Here is a 20409-nt window from a genome sequence, read left to right as displayed (position 1 = left end):
AGCTTCAATACCCCGTTCAGAAACCAGAAAGCCCAAGAGCTTGCCTGCTGGTACACCAAAGACACACTTGGCCAGGTTAAGCATCATCTTGTAGACCCTGAGATTGTCAAAGGTCTCCTTCAAATCATCTATCAGGTTTTCCTTCTTCCTGGACTTCACCACAATATCATCCACATAAGCATGAACATTACGCCCAATTTGATTATGAAGGCAATTTTGCACACACCACTGGTAAGTCGCCTGGGCACTCTTGAGCCCCAAAGGCATAGACACATAACAAAAGGCTCCAAAGGGAGTGATGAAAGCTGTCTTCTCCTGGTCCTTAACTGCCATTTTGATCTGATGATAACCAGAGTAAGCATCCAAAAAGCTCAAACGTTCACAACCCGCCGTAGCATCAATGATATGATCAATACGGGGGGGAGCAAAAGGATCAGCCGGACAGGCTTTGTTCAAGTCTGTGTAATCCACACACATGCGCCAAGTACCGTTTTCTTAAGTACCAACACCGGGTTAGCCAACCACTCAGGATGAAAAACTTCAACAATAAACCCAGCCGCCAAAAGTCGGGCCACCTCTTCACCAATGGCCTTGTGCCTCTCTTCATTAGAATGGCGAAGGAATTGTTTGACCGGTTTAAACTATGGATCAATATTGAGAGTGTGCTCAGTGAGTTCCCTCGGTACACCTGGCATGTCTGAAGGTTTCCATGCAAAGATGTCCCGGTTCTCACGGATGAACTCGATGAGCGCGCTTTCCTATTTCTGATCCAGATTAGCACTGATTCTGAACTGCTTGGATGAATCGCTAGGAACAAAGTCAACTAGCTTAGTGTCATCAGCTGATTTAAATTTCAACAGGGGGTCATGCTCCGTGGTTGGCTTCTTCAGAGATGTCATATCCGCCGGGTCAACATTATCCTTGTAAAACTTCAACTCTTCTGTTGCACAGACAGATTCAGCATAAGCAGCATCGCCTTCTTCACACTCCAAGGCTATCTTCCGGCTTCCATGCACTGTGATAGTGCCCTTATGACCCGGCATCTTAAGCTGCAAATGAACATAACAAGGCCTTGCCATGAACTTAGCATAAGCCGGCCATCCAAACAGAGCATGATAAGGGCTCTTGATTTTAACCACTTCAAAAGTCAATGTCTCAGACCTGGAATCATGATCATCACCAAAAGCCACTTCCAAAGATATTTTGCCCACTGGATATGCCGACTTACCAGGCACCACACCATGAAAAACAGTGTTCGACGGCTTAAGGTCTTTGTCAGTCAACTCATGCGACGAAAAGTTTCATAATACAGAATATTGATGCTGCTGCCCCCATCCATGAGTACCTTAGAGAATCTGTACCCACCAACCTGAGGCGCCACAACCAGAGCCAAGTGTATCAACCCGGGGCGGGTGATCCTCGCGGCTCCAGAGAATCGGATGCTCGGACCATCACAAACAACGAGGAATTGCCGGCTCAACTGCGTTCACTGCCCTTTTATGGAGCTTCTGATCCCGCTTACACAAACACGTGGTGAAAACGTGGTACTGTCCACTATTCAATTGCTTTGGGTTACTCTGATAACTAGACTGTTGTTGATCCCCCTGACCAAATTGTTGATTGAAACCACCTTGATTGCCCTGGCCCTGGAAACCAGAGTTTGAACCGCCACCACCAAAGCCAGGTCCATGAGATCCGGATCCTGAACCGCCATTCGGGCCATGATTGTTCTGGAAAAAATTGGAATTCCTATATTCCTTCATGATAAAGCAATCCTTCCACAGATGAATGGCCGGCTTCTCGTGCGTACCGTGATTTGGACAAGGCTGATTCATCATTGCCTCAAGGTTAAATTTCGGTCCTCCAAACCGGGCCGACCTACCCTTGCGACGCTGATTATTATTCTGCGTATTGGTGTTAGCCACGAAGTCTAAATTGCCATCAGCTTTGCGCTTACCATTGCCACCTTGACCCGTCGGGTTATGCTGCTGCCCTTTCGTATTGCCGCTCTTCTTTCCCTTACCCGGCTTCTCATCATCAGACTCGGGGTCCTTGGTACTATCAGAGTCGGCATACTTGACGAGAGCCGCCATTAGCTCCCCCATTTCATTGCAGTGACGCTTAAGCCGCCCCAGTTTCTGCTTCAAAGGGAGGAAACGGCAGTTCTTCTCCAATATCAGGACTGACGAACCGGTGTTGATGTTGTCTGACGAGTGGATAACGGCTGAGATCTGGCGCACCCAATGGGCTGTTAACTCACCCTCGCCTTGGACACAAGAATCCAAATCCAGGATTGACATAGGCTGCTGGCACGTGTCTTTAAAGTTTTGGATGAAACGAGCCTTCAACTTTGCCCATGATCTGATGGAGTTAGCGGGGAGCCCCTTCAACCAGGTACGAGTCGGCCCATCCAACATCATGGTGAAGCTTAGCACATGCAGTGTCACTAACATCCAACATCTCCATGGCCATCTCATGACTCTCAATCCAAGCCTCAGGGGGCTGATCTGCTGTGTAATTAGGCACCTTACGAGGACCCTTAAAATCCTTAGGTAAACGCTCGTTACGCAGAGCCGACACTAAACACGGCACACCCAAGGTTCTAGAGGTCACCCCTGCCTCCACCGAAGCTGATGGATAAACCGGAGATTATTGTTGATCCGCTAGGTGAGTCATGTGCTCAGCCTCCCGACGCGCCCTACCCTGATCCACCAAAGCCTAGGCATTATTACCTCCGCACGTCGGATCGTGCCCACGAGGCTAGTTACGGTGTTGCTCACTGCTTGAAACGGCGTGCGACTCAATATGCCTGCTATAACTCCGACTCAGTCGAGGGGTTGAGTGAATCCGCTCGCGGCTATAAGAATAAGCCGCCTGCTGAGCCACAGCTGTCTGAAGAAGCTCTCTGGCCCTCTGTGTCTCTATCGCTGTTGGAGTCGCCTTCAACTGGTAAAGCTGCCAATCGCGTCGCCGCAGCAATCATATTATCCAAGGGGTTAGAATAATGACCCGGAGGCGTTGGAACATGCTGAGGCGGAGTATTATTCAAACGTGGCGGGTCCATCGCACGTGGCTGAACCGGCGCTCCAGTCCCAGGCGCTTCGACCGCTCAGTTCACCACCGGCGGGTCACTGGTCCCTGCTCCAGGTGTGTTGAAGGTTCCTTGCCTCATAAATCGAGGGTAGACGACTCTGGTGCCTCCTCCTCATGATCTCGTTTGAAGCGTTCTGATCCAATGTGAGCCGGAAGGGCTCTGCCTGAATCCGTTGTGCCTGGGTGTCCAAAGCGGCCCGCTCTATAGCCATCCTAGCGTTCTCAGCCGCCAGTTCTTCCTTGGCTTGAGCTATCTCATCACGTAGCCTTGCCACATCCACCTTGTGATGTTCTTGAGTGTCCGGGGTTACCTCCACCCCCATCAAAGTCACCAAGGCCTCCAATAACTCTGTGAGAACTTGAGCAGGCGGGCGCGCAGAGCCGCTAGCACCAGCCGCCGCTGCAGCTGTTGAACTGGTGGTCATAGCCGCGGCGGTTGTTGAACCAAGTGCTGGCTGTGTACCGGCCATGAAGATCGCGACACTGTTCGGCGGCTCATAGGGGTCCGGAATATTGTCACCATCGGAACAGCCCCCAAGCCGACCGTCTTGCAGTTGATACAATGAATTAGTCTCGCCTATGGACGACTCACCATCAGAGTAGATGGCCGTCTCACCGCCAGACACAGATCCTTCCACGCCTTCCGCCCCATGGATGAAACCAACAAAGGCGTGCTTCATGGCGGGCTGAACCTGGGCGGGTCGTGCATGCTGAGCTGTCTCAATGATGTCGGTGCAGATGTCCGGCTCAGGGCCCGGTTCGCCTATCTTGCCGAGGAAGACGTGGATTCCGCGGAAGGGGGCCCGATACTCGTACTCAATTGAGCCGGCCTCGGGGCCCCAGCCTGCATCATCGATGTAGAGCTTGCCGCGATGACTCTTGGTCATCCGGCCCATAGCGTATCCCTTGATCCCTTTGAAGTTTCCCTTTAAGAACTCGAAACCACTGTGCGCCAGCCCCACGGTGGGCGCCAACTGTCGTGGAATTGTCACGATAGATGTCCTAGCGGAAGGACTTAGTCGTGGAGCCATCACAACTAGGTTAGCTTAAAGGGGTTAATCGGGACAAAGGACACAGAGAGTTTATACTGGCTCGGCCCATTGCGGTGAAGGTAAAAGCCTAATCCAGTTTGAGGTGGTATTGCTAGGGTTTCGATTACCAGGGAGCGAATATGCTTGACCTAGTTCTTGATCTCTTGTTTCTTGCCCTAAGCCACCGTCGGGCCGTCCCTTTATATACACAGGTTGACGCCCGGTGGCTCACGGAGTCCCAGCCAGCTCATACACAAGTGTCCGGCTCGGTGACTACCTACGCTTGCCTTACAAAACAAGTCATACACATATGGCGGTTCATCCTCTTGGGCCTCAAGTCGCCTCTGAGTCTTGGGCCATCAACGGGCTTGCATGATCCGCCATCTTCATTGATGAGTCACCAGTGGTATGACCCGGCCCCTCCTGGGCGGTTCATACCCAATAGTCATATCCCCAACAGCCACAGTACATCCTCTCTTGTTTCAGCATCATGCAACAACCTCTGCAATCTTGGTATAATTTGAAAATGTTTCAGAACATTATGAGAAATACTCTTCACAGCATCGCCATCTTTCCATCTTGATGATTTGCATTTCGGGCATTCACTTAAGTTGGCATAATCCTTCCAGAACAGAACACAATTATTCTTACAAACATGGATCATATCATATCCAATTCCAACTGCACGAAGGAAATTCTTCATTTTACTGTAGGTGTGTGGCAGCTCAGACGCATCTGGAAAGATTTGCGGAAAGCAGCCAACATCGCATCAAATGATTTGTTGGTCCTTCGCTCAGATGTCTTCACCTGAAGAAAGGTGACCATAGGTGAGAATACTTGATGTCTACTACACAACCTTCTTCTTGTAGACGTTGTTGGGCCTCCAAGTGCAGAGGTTTGAGGATAGTACCAAATTTCCCTCAAGTGGATGACCTAAGGTTTATCAATCCGTGGAGGCATAGGATGAAGATGGTCTCTCTCAAACAACCCTGCAACCAAATAACAAAGAGTCTCTTGTGTCCCCAACACACCCAATACAATGGTAAATTGTATAGGTGCACTAGTTCGGCGAAGAGATGGTGATAGAAGTGCAATATGGATGGTAGATATAGGTTTTTGTAATCTGAAAATATAAAAACAGCAAGGTAACTAATGGTAAAAGTGAGCGTAAATGGTATTGCAATGCTAGGAACCAAGGCCTAGGGTTCATACTTTCACTAGTGCAAGTTCTCTCAACAATAATAACATAATTGGATCATATAACTATCCCTCAACATGCAACAAAGAGTCACTCCAAAGTCACTAATAGTGGAGAACAAACGATGAGATTATGGTAGGGTACGAAACCACCTCAAAGTTATTCTTTCCAATCAATCCGTTGGGCTATTCCTATAAGTGTCACAAACAGCCCCAGAGTTCGTACTAGAATAACACCTTAAGACACAAATCAACCAAAACCCTAATGTCACCTAGATACTCCAATGTCACCTCAAGTATCCGTGGGTATGATTATACGATATGCATCACACAATCTCAGATTCATCTATTCAACCAACACATAGAACCTCAAAGAGTGCCCCAAAGTTTCTACCGGAGAATCAAGACGAAAACGTGTGCCAACCCCTATGCATAGGTTCATGGGCGGAACCCGCAAGTTGATCACCAAAACATACATCAAGTGAATCACGTGATATCCCATTGTCACCACAGATACGCACGGCAAGACATACATCAAGTGTTCTCAAATCATTAAAGACTCAATCCGATAAGATAACTTCAAAGGGAAAACTCAATCCATTACAAGAGAGTAGAGGGGGAGAAGCAACATAAGATCCAACTATAATAGCAAAGCTCGCGATACATCAGGATCGTGCCAAATCAAGAACACGAGAGAGAGAGAGAGATCAAACACATAGCTACTGGTACATACCCTCAGCCCCGAGGATGAACTACTCCTTCCTCGTCATGGAGAGTGCCGGGATGATGAAGATGGCCACCGGTGAGGGTTCCCCCCTCCGGCAGGGTGCCGGAACAGGGTCCCGATTGGTTTTTGGTGGCTACAGAGGCTTGCGGCGGCGAAACTCCTGATCTATTCTGTTCCCCGATCGTTCTAGGGTATATGGGTATATATAGGTAAAAGAAGTACGTCAGGGGAGCCACGAGGGGCCCACGAGGGTGGAGGGCGCTCCCAGGGGGTGGGCGCGCCCCCTGCCTCGTGCCTTCCTCGTTGCTTTCTTGACATGGACTCCAAGTCTCCCGGGTTGCTTTCCTTCCAAAAATAACTTCTCCAGAAGGTTTCATTCCGTTTCGACTCCGTTTGATATTCCTTTTCTTCGAAACACTGAAACAAGGGGAAAAAAACAGGAACTGGCACTGGGCTCTGGGTCAATAGGTTAGTCCCAAAAATAATATAAAAGTGCATAGTAAAGCCCATAAAACATCCAAGAGGGATAATATAATAGCATGAATACTTCATAAATTATAGATACGTTGGAGACGTATCAGCATCCCCAAGCTTAATTCCTGCTCGTCCTCGAGTAGGTAAATGATAAAAGAAAGAATTTATGAAGTGTGAATGCTAGCAGGTGCACAAGTTTGATCAATGATAATTTCAATCACCTTTTCTAGCATCATTATATGTCATAACAGTAGCTCAACTCATAGAACTTTGCATGATCAAGTAACAAACTATTCACATGTTAAAGTATAGATCATAAACTTTCTTGAAACCTAACAAACCGTGTTATTAGTCGTCAAACAATTACAATTCATCTTATTTTCAGGAAGAGTCTATGTCAGAGCTTTGATTCAGCAAACTTCACATACTCAACTATCATTTAGTCTTCCATGATTGCTACCACTCAAAGCATATTTTTAGAACAAATAGTATTCATCGAACATAGAGAAAGATAGGGGCTTAATGTTTCGCCTCCCAACCTTTTACCTCAAGGGTAATGTCAACAATAATAATTCATGCTCAAATATATTTGAATGGCCATATATGCTTAGATCTTTCCATCACATGATGCTTGCCAACTAAAGAGTAGGTTGGAATGAGAAGGAATACTACTGACTCTTGCATAAAAGTAAAAGATAGGCCCTTCGCAGAGGGAAGCAGGGATTTGCAGAGGTGCCAGAGCTCGAAGCAAAAACAGAGATGAAAATAATTTTGAGAGGTATGCTTTCATTGTCAACATAACGACCAAGAGTTCCCAATATCTTCCATACTACATACATTATAGGCGGTTCCCAAACAGAAAGGTAAAGATTTTTACTCCCCCTCCACCAACAATCATCAATCCATGGCTTGCCCGAAACAACGGGTGCCTCCAACTAACATCAAACCTGGGGGAGTTTTGTTTGCAATTATTTTTGATTTGATTTTGATCTTTTGATCATGGGACTGGGCATCCCAGTTACCAGCCATTTTCTCGTGAATGATGAGCGGAGTCCACTCATCGTGAGAATAACCCACCTAGCATGGAAGATACTGCTAACCCGTAGTCGCTACATGAGCGATTCGGGCATACAAAACAGATTATTATTTGAAGGTTTAGAGTTTGGCACATGCAAATTTACTTGGAACGGCAGGTAAATACCGCATATAGGTAGATATGGTGGACACTCATGGAAGAAACTTGGTTCAAGGAATTTGGATGCACAAGCAGTATTCCCGCTTAGTACAGATATTTTGGCTAGCAAAGGATTCTAAATAGCAAGCACCACATGTTAGAGGATCCAAAACAATATAACTTATACAAATATACCCAAGCATAACTCATTATGTTGTCTTCCTTGTCCAACTTCAACTAATTTGCTCAGGTTTGAAAATAATTAATGGGGATCACAATCATAGAAGATGTCCAAGATAGTATATTTATATGTGAAATCTCTCTTCCTTCAATATTCTTTCATGAATCGTTCAAGTGACCAATACAATGTTTGCTAACCTTTAATAAATTTACCACCTCTACTTCTTATATGTAAAGTCATTACTCCCAATGGGATAAGCATATGAAACATATATAATTTCAGATTTATGACATTCAAATCATTCAACCATTTACTCATAGGATATAAGTGAAGCACACGAGTAAATGACAAACTACTCCAAAAAGATATAAGTGAAGATCAATGAGTAGTTAAATAATTATGTAGCTATATGAGGACTCTCTCTCATTTAAGAATTTCAGATCTTGGTATTTTATTCAAACATCAAGCAAAACAAAAGAAAATAAAATGACGCTCCAAGCAAAACACATATCATGTGGTGAATAAAAATATAGCTCCAAGTAAAGTTACCGATGAACGAAGACGAAAGAGGGGATGCCTTCCGGGGCATCCCCAAGCTTAGACGCTTGGTTATCCTTGAATATTACCTTGGGGTTCCTTGGGCATCCCCAAGCTTAGGATCTTGCCACTCCTTATTCCGTAGTCCATCGAATCTTTACCCAAAACTTGAAAACTTCACAACACAAAACTTAACAGAAAACTCGTAAGCTCCGTTAGCGAAAGAAAAGAAAACACCACTTCAAGGTACTGTAATGAACTCATTCTTTATTTATATTTGTGTTAAACCTACTGTATTCCAACTTCTCTATGATTTATAAACTATTTTACTAGCCATAGAGTCATCAAAATAAGTAAACAACACACGAAAAACAGAATCTGTCAAAAACAGAACAGTCTGTAGTAATCTGTAACTAACGCAAACTTCTGGAACTCCAAAACTTCTACCAAAATAGGAAGACCTAGACAATTTGTTTATTGATCTGCTGCAATTGGAATCAGTATTTTATCACGTTCTGATGATTTTAAACAATTGTTTTCGTGAACAGAAAGTTTCTGGAATTTTCAGCAAGATCAAATAACTATCATCCAAGAAGATCCTATAGGTCTTACTTGGCACAAACACTGATTAAAACACAAAACCACATCTAAACAGAAGCTAGATGGATTATTTATTCCTAAACAGAACCAAAAAGCAAGAAACTAAAATAAAATTGGGTTGCCTCCCAACAAGCGCTATCGTTTAACGCCCCTAGCTAGGCATGACGATTTCAATGATGCTCACATAAAAGATAAGAATTGAAACATAAAGAGAGCATCATGAAGAATATGACTAGCACATTTAAGTCTAACCCACTTCCTATGTATAGGGATTTTGTGAGCAAACAACTTATGGGAACAAGAATCGACTTCCATAGGAAGGTAAAACAAGCATAACTTCAACATTTTAAGCACATAGAGAGGAAACTTGATATTATTGCAATTCCTACAAGCATATGTTCCTCCCTATTAATAATTTTCAGTAGCATCATGAATGAATTCAACAATATAACCAGCACCTAAAGCATTCTTTTCATGATCTACTTGCATAGAAATTTTATTACTCTCCACATAAGCAAAATTCTTTTCATTCGGAATAGTGGGAGTTTCATAAGAGACTTGAATACTATAAATTGTTTCCACATTAAAAGAGTAATGTTCAGAAAAAGGGTAATCATAATCATGACAAGTTTTATAAGTATAGTCATCACTACTTTTTATAGCATAAGTTTCATCACAATAATCATCATAAGTAGCAACTTAGTTCTCATCATAATCGATTGAAACCTCTTCCGAAATAGTGGATACATCACTAAATAAAGTCATGACCTCTCCAAATCCACTTTCATAAATATTATAAGATTCAACATCCTCCAAAACAGTGGGATCATTACTTCCTAAAGTTGACACTCTTCCAAACCCACTTTCATCAATATAATCACCATAAGTATGAGGCATGCTATCATTATTATAAATTTGCATATCAAGAATTGGGAGACTAAAAATATCATCTTCATTAAACGTAGCATCCCCAAGCTTGGGACAAACATTAATTGCAGCAAATATATTCTCAACAACATTATCTTCATTAAACATAGCATCCCCAAGCTTGGGCCTTTTCATATCATAAGCATAATCACTCTCATCATTAATAGTATGGATAACACCAGTAGTATAGCAATTATCATATTCTTCCAAGCAAGTGCCAAAAAAAATCTCAAGATCATAAGAAGTATCATTATCTTCCCAATCATAATCATCACAACAAGCAATAGGCATAACGAGATCATCATCAAGTGCATCATCTTCCACAATTATTTTTGATTCATTTTCATGAGGCACAACAATAATAGGAGCAATATTATTTGGGAGAGATATCTTTTTACCTCTCTTCCTTTTCCTTTTCTTCTTCTTCACCACATCATGTGTGGGTTCAATCCTCTTTTTGGAGCTCCTTATTAATGAGATTGGTTGAATAGAAGGCTCCTCCTCGTTACCTGATTCATCATAAGAAATAATAGGAGGATATTGGGAAGTCTCTTCCCTTTCGTTAGTATTCTCTTCATCCTCTATTTGTTTTCTTTTCTTTATGTAATTGGCAATATAAGGATTTTCGACGCAATTCACCGCACAATACATATAAATTTCTTCTAGATCAAAATGAAGAACTCTATAAGGGGCAAATTCTGGAATAACCTTAGTTATATGTTTCATTTCTTCATAACCCAAGAGTAAACTAAGTTCATTATGATGTGCAAGGGAAATCAAGTCATCACAATTTTTGGACACGATATGATCATGAAACAATTTGCATTGGGTACTGAAATGATCACGTTCATTGCAAAGTTCACAAGTATGGCTAAGAAAGTTTAAATTTTCAGCACACGCATCTAGCCTTTCTTGCAACCATTTAGTTTCTAAATGCTTATGCCTCTTGCAATATCTATCTTCCTATTTGGTGTGTACTTGCAAACCCAATGCACTCCACAAAAATTGACATGTTTATAGGAGACATTTTCATCATAACTAGTGCAATCATCATTAGTACTATGGATATTCAAGGAGTTCATACTAACAGCATTGCCATCATGCTCATCATTCAAAGATTTAGTGCCAAACATTTTAATACATTCTTCTTCTAACACTTTAGCACAATTTTCCTTTCCATCATACTCACGAAAGAAATTAAAAAGATGAAGCGTATGAGACAAACTCAATTCCATTTTTTTGTAGTTTTCTTTTATAAACTAAACTAGTGCTAAAACAAGAAACAAAAAGATTCGATTGCAAGATCTAAAGATATACCTTCAAGCACTCACCTCCCCGGCAACGGCGCCAGAAACTGCTTGATGTCTACTACACAACCTTCTTCTTGTAGACGTTGTTGGGCCTCCAAGTGCAGAGGTTTGTAGGACAGTAGAAAATTTCCCTCAAGTGGATGACCTAAGGTTTATCAATCGGTGGAAGGTGTAGGATGAAGATGGTCTCTCTCAAACAACCCTGCAACCAAATAACAAAGAGTCTCTTGTGTCCCCAACACACCCAATACAATGGTAAATTGTATAGGTGCACTAGTTCGGCGAAGAGATGGTGATACAAGTGCAATATGGATGGTAGATATAGGTTTTTGTAATCTGAAAATATAAAAACAGCAAGGTAACTAATGGTAAAAGTGAGCGTAAACGGTATTGCAATGCTAGGAAACAAGGCCTAGGGTTCATACTTTCACTAGTGCAAGTTCTCTCAACAATAATAACATAATTGGATCATATAACTATCCCTCAACATGCAACAAAGAGTCACTCCAAAGTCACCAATAGCGGAGAACAAACGAAGAGATTATGGTAGGGTACGAGACCACCTCAAAGTTATTCTTTCCAATCAATCCGTTGGGCTATTCCTATAATTGTCACAAACAGCCCCAGAGTTCATACTAGAATAACACCTTAGGACACAAATCAACCAAAACCCTAATGTCACCTAGATACTCCAATGTCACCTCAAGTATCCGTGGGTAGTTGGAGTGACATGGCCGACAGCTGACAACAGACTGGCTCTTCTGCATGGAGGTAGGGGTAATTGGAGACAACCTCTCTTCATGGATATCTTTCTCCTGGCGGCTTGGAGTCTTTGGATGGAGAGAAACAATCAACACTTTAGAGGGATTCAGCACTCCCATGGAGCATGGCTAGCTAGATTCAAGCATCTCTTGGAGCTGCTAACACATAACTGCCGGGAGGATCTTCATCCTTTCCTGTCTGATTACATTGTAAACTTGGGCCACTAAGACCGTGGATAGCTCGCATGGCCGGGGGGCCACAAAACCCTTTGTAACACATATGTAATTGTTCCTTTGTGAGTAATACAAAGTCAGTGGGAGCCTCTCCCACTGTCGTTCTACCTCAAAAAAAAAGTATCTGTGGGTATGATTATACGATATGCATCACACAATCTCAGATTCATCTATTCAACCAACACATAGAACCTCAAAGAGTGCCCCAAAGTTTCTACCGGAGAATCAAGACGAAAACGTGTGCCAACCCCTATGCATAGGTTCATGGGCGGAACCCGCAAGTTGATCACCAAAACATACATCAAGTGAATCACGTGATATCCCATTGTCACCACAGATACGCACGGCAAGACATACATCAAGTGTTCTCAAATCATTAAAGACTCAATCCGATAAGATAACTTCAAAGGGAAAACTCAATCCATTACAAGAGAGTAGAGGGGGAGAAGCAACATAAGATCCAACTATAATAGCAAAGCTCGCGATACATCAAGATCGTGCCAAATCAAGAACACGAGAGAGAGAGAGAGAGATCAAACACATAGCTACTGGTACATACCCTCAGCCCCGAGGGTGAACTACTCCCTCCTCGTCATGGAGAGCACCGGGATGATGAAGATGGCCACCGGTGAGGGTTCCCCCCTCCGGCAGGGTGCCGGAACAGGGTCCCGATTGGTTTTTGGTGGCTACAGAGGCTTGCGGCGGCGGAACTCCCGATCTATTCTGTTCCCCGATCGTTTTAGGGTATATGGGTATATATAGGTGAAAGAAGTACGTCAGGGGAGCCACGAGGGGCCCACGAGGGTGGAGGGCGCGCCCAGGGGGTGGGCGCCCCCCTGCCTCGTGCCTTCCTCGTTGCTTTCTTGACGTGGACTCCAAGTCTCCCGGGTTGCTTTCCTTCCAAAAATAACTTCTCTAGAAGGTTTCATTCCGTTTTGACTCTGTTTGATATTCCTTTTCTTCGAAACACTGAAACAAGGGAAAAAACAGGAACTGGCACTGGGCTCTGGGTCAATAGGTTAGTCCCAAAAATAATATAAAAGTGCATAGTAAAGCCCATAAAACATCCAAGAGGGATAATATAATAGCATGAATACTTCATAAATTATAGATACGTTGGAGACGTATCAATACTGACAGCTTATTTCCTGGGGTGACAACCACGTTGCATTGTTCCAACATGCGGGCCCACCGTTTTTCTTCTGCAGGTGAAAGTTCATGAAATGCACGAACATTTCGTAGCATTGTTTCAATGTTGGTCAAACACACTGGCTCCGCCACGACCACCTCCTCCTCCTCTTCCACCTGAGCATCAGGCAGATCAAGATGGTGATCTGCTGCTTCCATATAGTCAGTAACATTGATGTTCACAGCTTCACCATGATGAACCCACCTAGTATATGTGACCAACATCCCATACAAGTGTAGATGATTTTGCACAGTTGACTGGGGTCTTGTAACTGAATTCATACAACTACTACACGGGCAGAGCACATCTGATTTCGGACCATCGTACCCAGCTCTGATAAAGTTCATGAAGTTTACAACCCCCTCGACATATGCAGCAAAGAATCTTCGAGCAGAAGTTATCCAAGTCATGTCCATCTGTTAGACATACAAATTAGTTCTTCTACTAGATACTACAGGAAAAACATATATGCTTTTTTATGAAGTCCAGAAAAAATACCTAGGTCGACTTCTAAAGCTATGGCAAGATATTTGGACAAGCAGATCTAAGTAACGAAATATATGTAAAGCTAATTCAGCAAACAGATTTGAGTGCTAAATTATGGCAGGCTGTTTCAGTAGTCAATGAGGCCGAGCACACAGCCATCGAACTATCGAAGGCCATCTCAGCAACAAATATTGAGTATAAAACGGTGTAGAGCTATTTCACCTAACAGATTGGCTACTAGACCATGGCAATCTACGTCACAATAAATGTATGGCAGGATATTTTAGAAACTAATCGGGCTTGGCATGCCATCTCAGCTAAGCAGATTGAGTGCAGAACAGGGCAAGGAAGCTTCTTAAGTAGAGCATATTGACTGTAAACTAATTCGGCAAACAGTGAGATTAATAGCGTATATCAGCTAACATTCAGCGCTACACCGACATGCACGGGGCCTCAGTCTAGAATGTGCGTACCGTGGGAGAAGCTGACCGCCGTGCGTCTCCACACGAACGTCGCTAGCGGTGGCGGCGCTGACCGTCGTGCGTCTCCACAAGAACGTCACCAGCGGTGGCGGCGCGGCTAGAGGACGGCAGTCTACGAGAGCGTACTGTGGAGCGAGAGGATCGCCGTGCGTCCCCTCGATGAACCGCGGCGCCGACGTATCGGCGCGGCGTGGAGGGTGGCTTTGGCGGAGTGAATGGAGTGGAGGGGGCCGGGGGAGGGGGTTTGGGGAATATTATTGGCTAGTTGGCTGAAGGGCGGTTGAATTTGAGATTTGGGGGGAATTTTGGGGGGGGGGGATTTTTGTGCGGTGGGCGGGGGGAGTTTGGCGCATGGTCGGTTTCTCCAAGTGCAGTCCCACGTGTTAGTGAAGAGGCAAGCCGAAGCGCGTTCCGTTTGCGTGAGCCGTGTGCAGGACCGAACGTGTGTGGGGTGCAATGCGACCGCGACAGGGGTGTTGTGAGTGTACGGCCTTTTTTCCTTTTAAACTTGGTTCTTCGCCCCCTCAAAAAAAAACTTGGTGCTTCGCGCGATCCATCGATACTACTACTAGTAATCCGGTAATCACGACTAAAACGGCGCGGCCAGGTCTTTTCCCGCGCGATATGCTGGGAGGTTGGCTTAGTTGGGTTTTTTAGGACGAGTAATGCTACACCTACGTAATCTCGGTTACGTAATTAACATAATGTGAAATGTGTGAGCTGTTGATTGTAGATTGGGGGGAGGGAGGGGCCCGCCACGATGAAAATCAGGGAGGAGAGAGAGAGAGAGGCAATTTAAGTTAACCCTTTCGTAGGTTCCCGTAGATGTAGAAAGATGTGAAATGCGTGAATGTGTAGTGGACGTACTATTGGAGTGCCTAAGATAAATTGTGTATGTAGACCCTATGTGTTTATTTACTTCGCATGTTAGCTTTGTCTCGGGTCAAACCTTCTAAGTTTATACACACAAAAACGAATCATCATTCCATATACTCCTACAATATATCTTACTATTATTGTGAAATTTCTTATACACCAGACGAGATTAATGCACACACGGCAGATTTTCATTACATTTCGAACCTTTATAGGACAGAAAATAAAAGAAACCCGACCCTAAACCTATTCTACGGCGGCGAGCGACGTCCTCCATCTGCGATCTCCATGTACGGTCAAGACCCGTGAAGTGAAGGTGCGGTCTCCGGCGAGGAAGAGTAGAACACAGGAGATGGACCGGCCAGTTGGCACACCATGTCCTGCTGCCTCCCATGCCCTACTCATCCTTGGAGGAGTCCCCGACCTCGGCGGTGCCGAATGTTGTACGGCAGCAAGCAGGACGCGTGGTTGACGGTGCTCCCGTCATCGGCCGCCAGCGTGGCCACCGCTTGTGCGGTTGCGTCCGCGTCCGGCTACGCCGCTATTGCGTCATGAGCGGCAACTTGAGCGAGGGCTGCGACCTCGAGCTTCATCCCCGAAGACAAGCTCTCCCGCAGAGCGTTCGTGCTTGCAGTCATGGTGGATGTGGTGCCAGGTAGCAGGACGATGCGCTATGGTGTGGAGTTTAGCTGGGCGTTGCCGCTTTAAGTAGCGCATTCCGGTGAGGCCAAGCGTCCGGGTGTGTCATTAAGTCGCCGGAGTTTGTTCCTCGGGCACCGAGCCTCTTAACGATGGCATACGGACGGATGGCATGAATGCGGGCAGCTGGCACCGGCTGGGAACGCACCGCGCGATGCCGCGAGGGACGAGGGTTTTTGGTGTGCCAGGGTAGTCAGCTGTAGTCGTGGCAACGTTGGAGATGCCCTTTGCTCACATGCGATCCCCACATGTCATTGAAAAGCAAGACGACCCGGCATGGTCTCAGGTCCTGGGGATGCAGTTGGCCGCGCTACACCACTCCGCGGACGCGTCGTGGCGCGCGCGCTCTTCGGCGCCCCATGCATCCTCGACGAGCCGGGTGTTGATCTGCTGGTCGTGCCACAGCGCTAACCCCACACGGCACACTGAAGCTGACCATGTCCAGCGACGATGAGCGTGTCGCTCAACGCGGCCACCGTGTCTAGAGGCGGTGTGGGAGCTGCGCCACATTGCTGGCCCCCACGACCCAGATGAACGGTTGCGGGTGGCGAGGAGGTCGTGGGCCAGCTCCTCCATTGGACTAGTCTGCGCCACGTCATCCCGACAGGTGTGCCCCACATGTCAGTTTCCCTGTTTCCCCGGCCAAATTCGAGCATCAGTGCTCCGTGTTGCGCATTAGGTGCAGAATAGGTGGTTTTTGTGCCCTGGTTCAAATGTGGTACAGTAGCAAGTTGTTACCCTAGCCCCAAGTGTGGTGGTTTTGGGTACGGTACCACCCTTTTCCTTTTCAACTAGTGAAGCGTAACACTTGATTAAGTAGCCGGATGGTGTGCTAAATGTAGGTGTCCGACTGTTTGAAGGAATAATTGAGGTGTGCCCAGTCCGTGCCCGCATTTAGGGGTCCAACTTACCATGTTCCGGTAGTAGTAACTATACTATTCCCTGCGTACTCCCTCTGTTTTTATTAACTCCGCATTTTAGCTTTGCTCAAAGTCAAACTTTGTAAACTTTGATTAAGTTTATAGACAGAAGTAATAACATATACAATAACAAATCAATACCATTAGATTCATTATTGAATATACTTTCACATCATATAGATTTTCTATTGTAAATGTTCATATTTTTTCTATAAATTTGGTCAAATTTTATGAAGTATGACTTCAGTCAAACCTAATATGCAGAGTAAATAAACACGGAGGGAGTATCTTACTCGGTGACCAAGACGGAAGGGAAAACGAGACAACTTATTGTTTATTTGAGCCGTTCAAGTATAATCATGTGGCGTTGCTTATTTCTCATTCCTCTCCAACCCTCTTCTCCATCGATCATGCTGCCCTCCGGTCGAGTCCATCCTCCCGCATGCCTCATTTGAACATTCCGCCGAGTATCATTCGCATGTGGGCCTAGACCATGCTTGTATTTCCAATGTTGTAATTTGTCCGACATGCATACAAACAAACGGTTCGTTTAAAGTTTCACTTTGCCTCCACTACGTGTCGCTTCCCATCTTAGTTTTGACATCCCATTCGATTCATGCCCCGACACATCTTGACGAGATCGATTGATGTTGAGAGATCAATTGTGTGTCGTGCAAGGAGATAAAGGTTTGGTCTGTTTCTATGATAGAAATGACCTGCAGGGGGGTCTGTGGGGATCAGAGGGAGTATATTGTATGTTCATAAGCGAAATGAACGTATTGTACCCACCCTAGTCCTCTTTCAATCGATCTCCGGACCCCGAGATGAAATCGAGAGAGAACGAGTGGGTGCATGTGTGATACCTAAGGCAGATTCAAAATTTTGAACCGATGATCATAGCATCCGCAAATCATATATACATGGTATTCAATGTTCCTTTCGCTTTTAAACGTACAATATACTCCCTCCAATCCTTTCTAGTTTACATATAAGTTTTATGTGTAGTCAAAGTATCTCTACTTTGATCAAACTTACAGAAAAAAGTATCAACATTCAACAACGCCCAATCAATATTGTTAGATTCGTGCGTGATGTCTACTATGCAACTTTATTCTTGTAGACGCGTGTTGGGCCTCCAAGCGCAGAGTTTTGTAGGACAGTAGCAATTTTCCCTCAAGTGGATGACCTAAGGTTTATCAATCCGTGGGAGGTGTAGGATGAAGATGGTCTCTCTCAAATGACCCTGCAATCAATTTTTTTTTCTTTTTTTCGAAAAGGGGTCAAGCCCCGGCCTCTGCATCAGAACGATGCATACGGCCATATTATTAATAATAAGCAAAATGTTCCACAAAGGTCCTCAGGTCTCAAAAGCAGAAAAGCTCACAAAGAGCAAAAGCATCATGACAGGAAAAGCCACAACCGGCGGGCAAAAATATAAGATAGGAACCTAAAAACCTATCCTATTACATGACCGCCATCCAAACCGGTTGATGATATCCCGAGCTACCGTCTCCCATCGGACAGATCCGGTAACCAAATGCTCCCTGGCCTCCGTCGGAGTGAGTAGCGACCACAAATCTCTTGTGTCCCCAACACACCCAATACAATGGCAATTTGTATAGGTGCACTAGCTCGGCGAAGAGATGGTGATAAAAGTGTAATATGGACGGTAGAAATATATTTTTATAATCTGAATAAATAAAAACAGCAAGGTAGCAAATAGTAAACGCGCACAAAAACGGTATTGCAATGCTTGAAAACAAGGCCTAGGGTCCGTACTTTCGCTAGTGAAATCTCTCAACAGTGCTAACATAGTTGGATCATATAATTAACCATCCCTCAAAGTGCGATGAAGAATCACTCCAAAGTTCCTATCTAGCGGAGAACATAAGAATAAATTGTTTGTAGGGTACGAAACCACCTCAAAGCTATTCTTTTCATTCGATCTACTCAAGAGTTCATACTAAAATAACATAAAGCTATTCTTTCCGTTCGATCTATCCTAGAGTTCGTACTAAAATAACACCAAAGCAAATTCATATTCATAATACTCAATCCAACACAAAGAACTTCAAAGAGTGCCCCAAGATTTCTACCGGAGAAATGAAGACAAGAACATGCATCAACCCCTATGCATAGATTACCCCAATGTCACCTCGGGAATCCGCGAGTTGAGTGCCCAAACATATATCAAGTGAATCAATACGATACCCCATTGTCGCCATGAGTATTCAATTGCAAGACATATATCAAGTGTTCTCAAATCCATAAAAGTATTCAATCCGATAACAACGAAATCTCAAAGGGAAAAACTCAATTCATCACAACAAGATAGAGAGGGGAAAACACCATATGGTCCGACTATATTAAAAAAGCCCACGATACATCAAGGTCGTGGCATCTCAAGAACACGAGAGAGAGAGAGATATTAAACACATAGCTACAGGCTCGTGGGTGGACTACTCCCTCCTCATTGTGGTGGCCGCCGGAATGATGAAGATGGCCACCGGTGATGATTTGCCCCTCCGGCAGGGTGCCGGAACGGGGTCTAGGTTGGTTTTCGGTGGCTATAGAGCCTTGCGGCAGCGGAGCTTCTGATCTAGGTTAACCCTGAAGGGTTTTGGAATATTTGTGAATTTATAGGGTAAAGAGGGGGTGCAGGAGGCCACCGAGGTGGGCACAACCCACCTGGGCGCGCCTGGGCCCCCAGGCGCGCCCTGGTGGGTTGTGCCCCCCTCGGGGCACCCCCAAGTGCTGCTCTGGCCCATCTTGGGTATTCTGGTCCATAAAAAATCTCCAAGAAGTTTCGCGGTGTTTGGACTCCGTTTGATATTGATTTCCTGCGATGTAAAAACAAGCAAAAAACAGCAATTGGCACTGGAACAATAGGTTAGTCCCAAAAAATGATATAAAGTTGCTATAAAATGATTGTAAAACATCCAAGAATGATAATAAAACAGCATGAATACTTCATAAATTATAGATACGTTGGAGACGTATCAGTATGTACTCCTAGATTTGTATTCAAATAGGGTTTCCAATTTGTTTTCAACCATGTGAATGTGCTTGTTCTCGCGCATGCTCTTCCTACTAGGATAATACTTTTTTAAGCTCCCTGTCCAATAGTACTAGTGGAGTACTGACAACATCTGTAGTAGAGTATGCAGTGCTCATAGTACTCCCTCCTTCCATTTATATAGGGCCTAAGAGCAAGTCTAATAAGGCCTAGTCAGCAGGCTATAAGACTTGCCATGTCATTAAAATCCTACTTGGAGGAGTGAGAAGAGAGGAGAGAGAGTGAAGCGGGCTCTTATTCTACAGCCCGGCTATAACACATAGATCAAGAAAAAATAGTATGCATGCAACTCTCTTCCAGTCATATACCTTGCTCATGCAAATATTAAATGCTTAGAGCCAACCTAATAGCCATTCTAAGAGCCAACCTATTACTTAACCATGCAAAGATTAAATACTTATATGAGTATTTTTTATGATGGCTCTAAGTGAGGTG

This window comes from Triticum aestivum, chromosome 7D (genome assembly GCF_018294505.1).
Source record: "Triticum aestivum cultivar Chinese Spring chromosome 7D, IWGSC CS RefSeq v2.1, whole genome shotgun sequence".
Taxonomy (NCBI): domain Eukaryota; kingdom Viridiplantae; phylum Streptophyta; class Magnoliopsida; order Poales; family Poaceae; genus Triticum; species Triticum aestivum.
Note: the sequence above shows the minus strand (reverse complement) of the source record.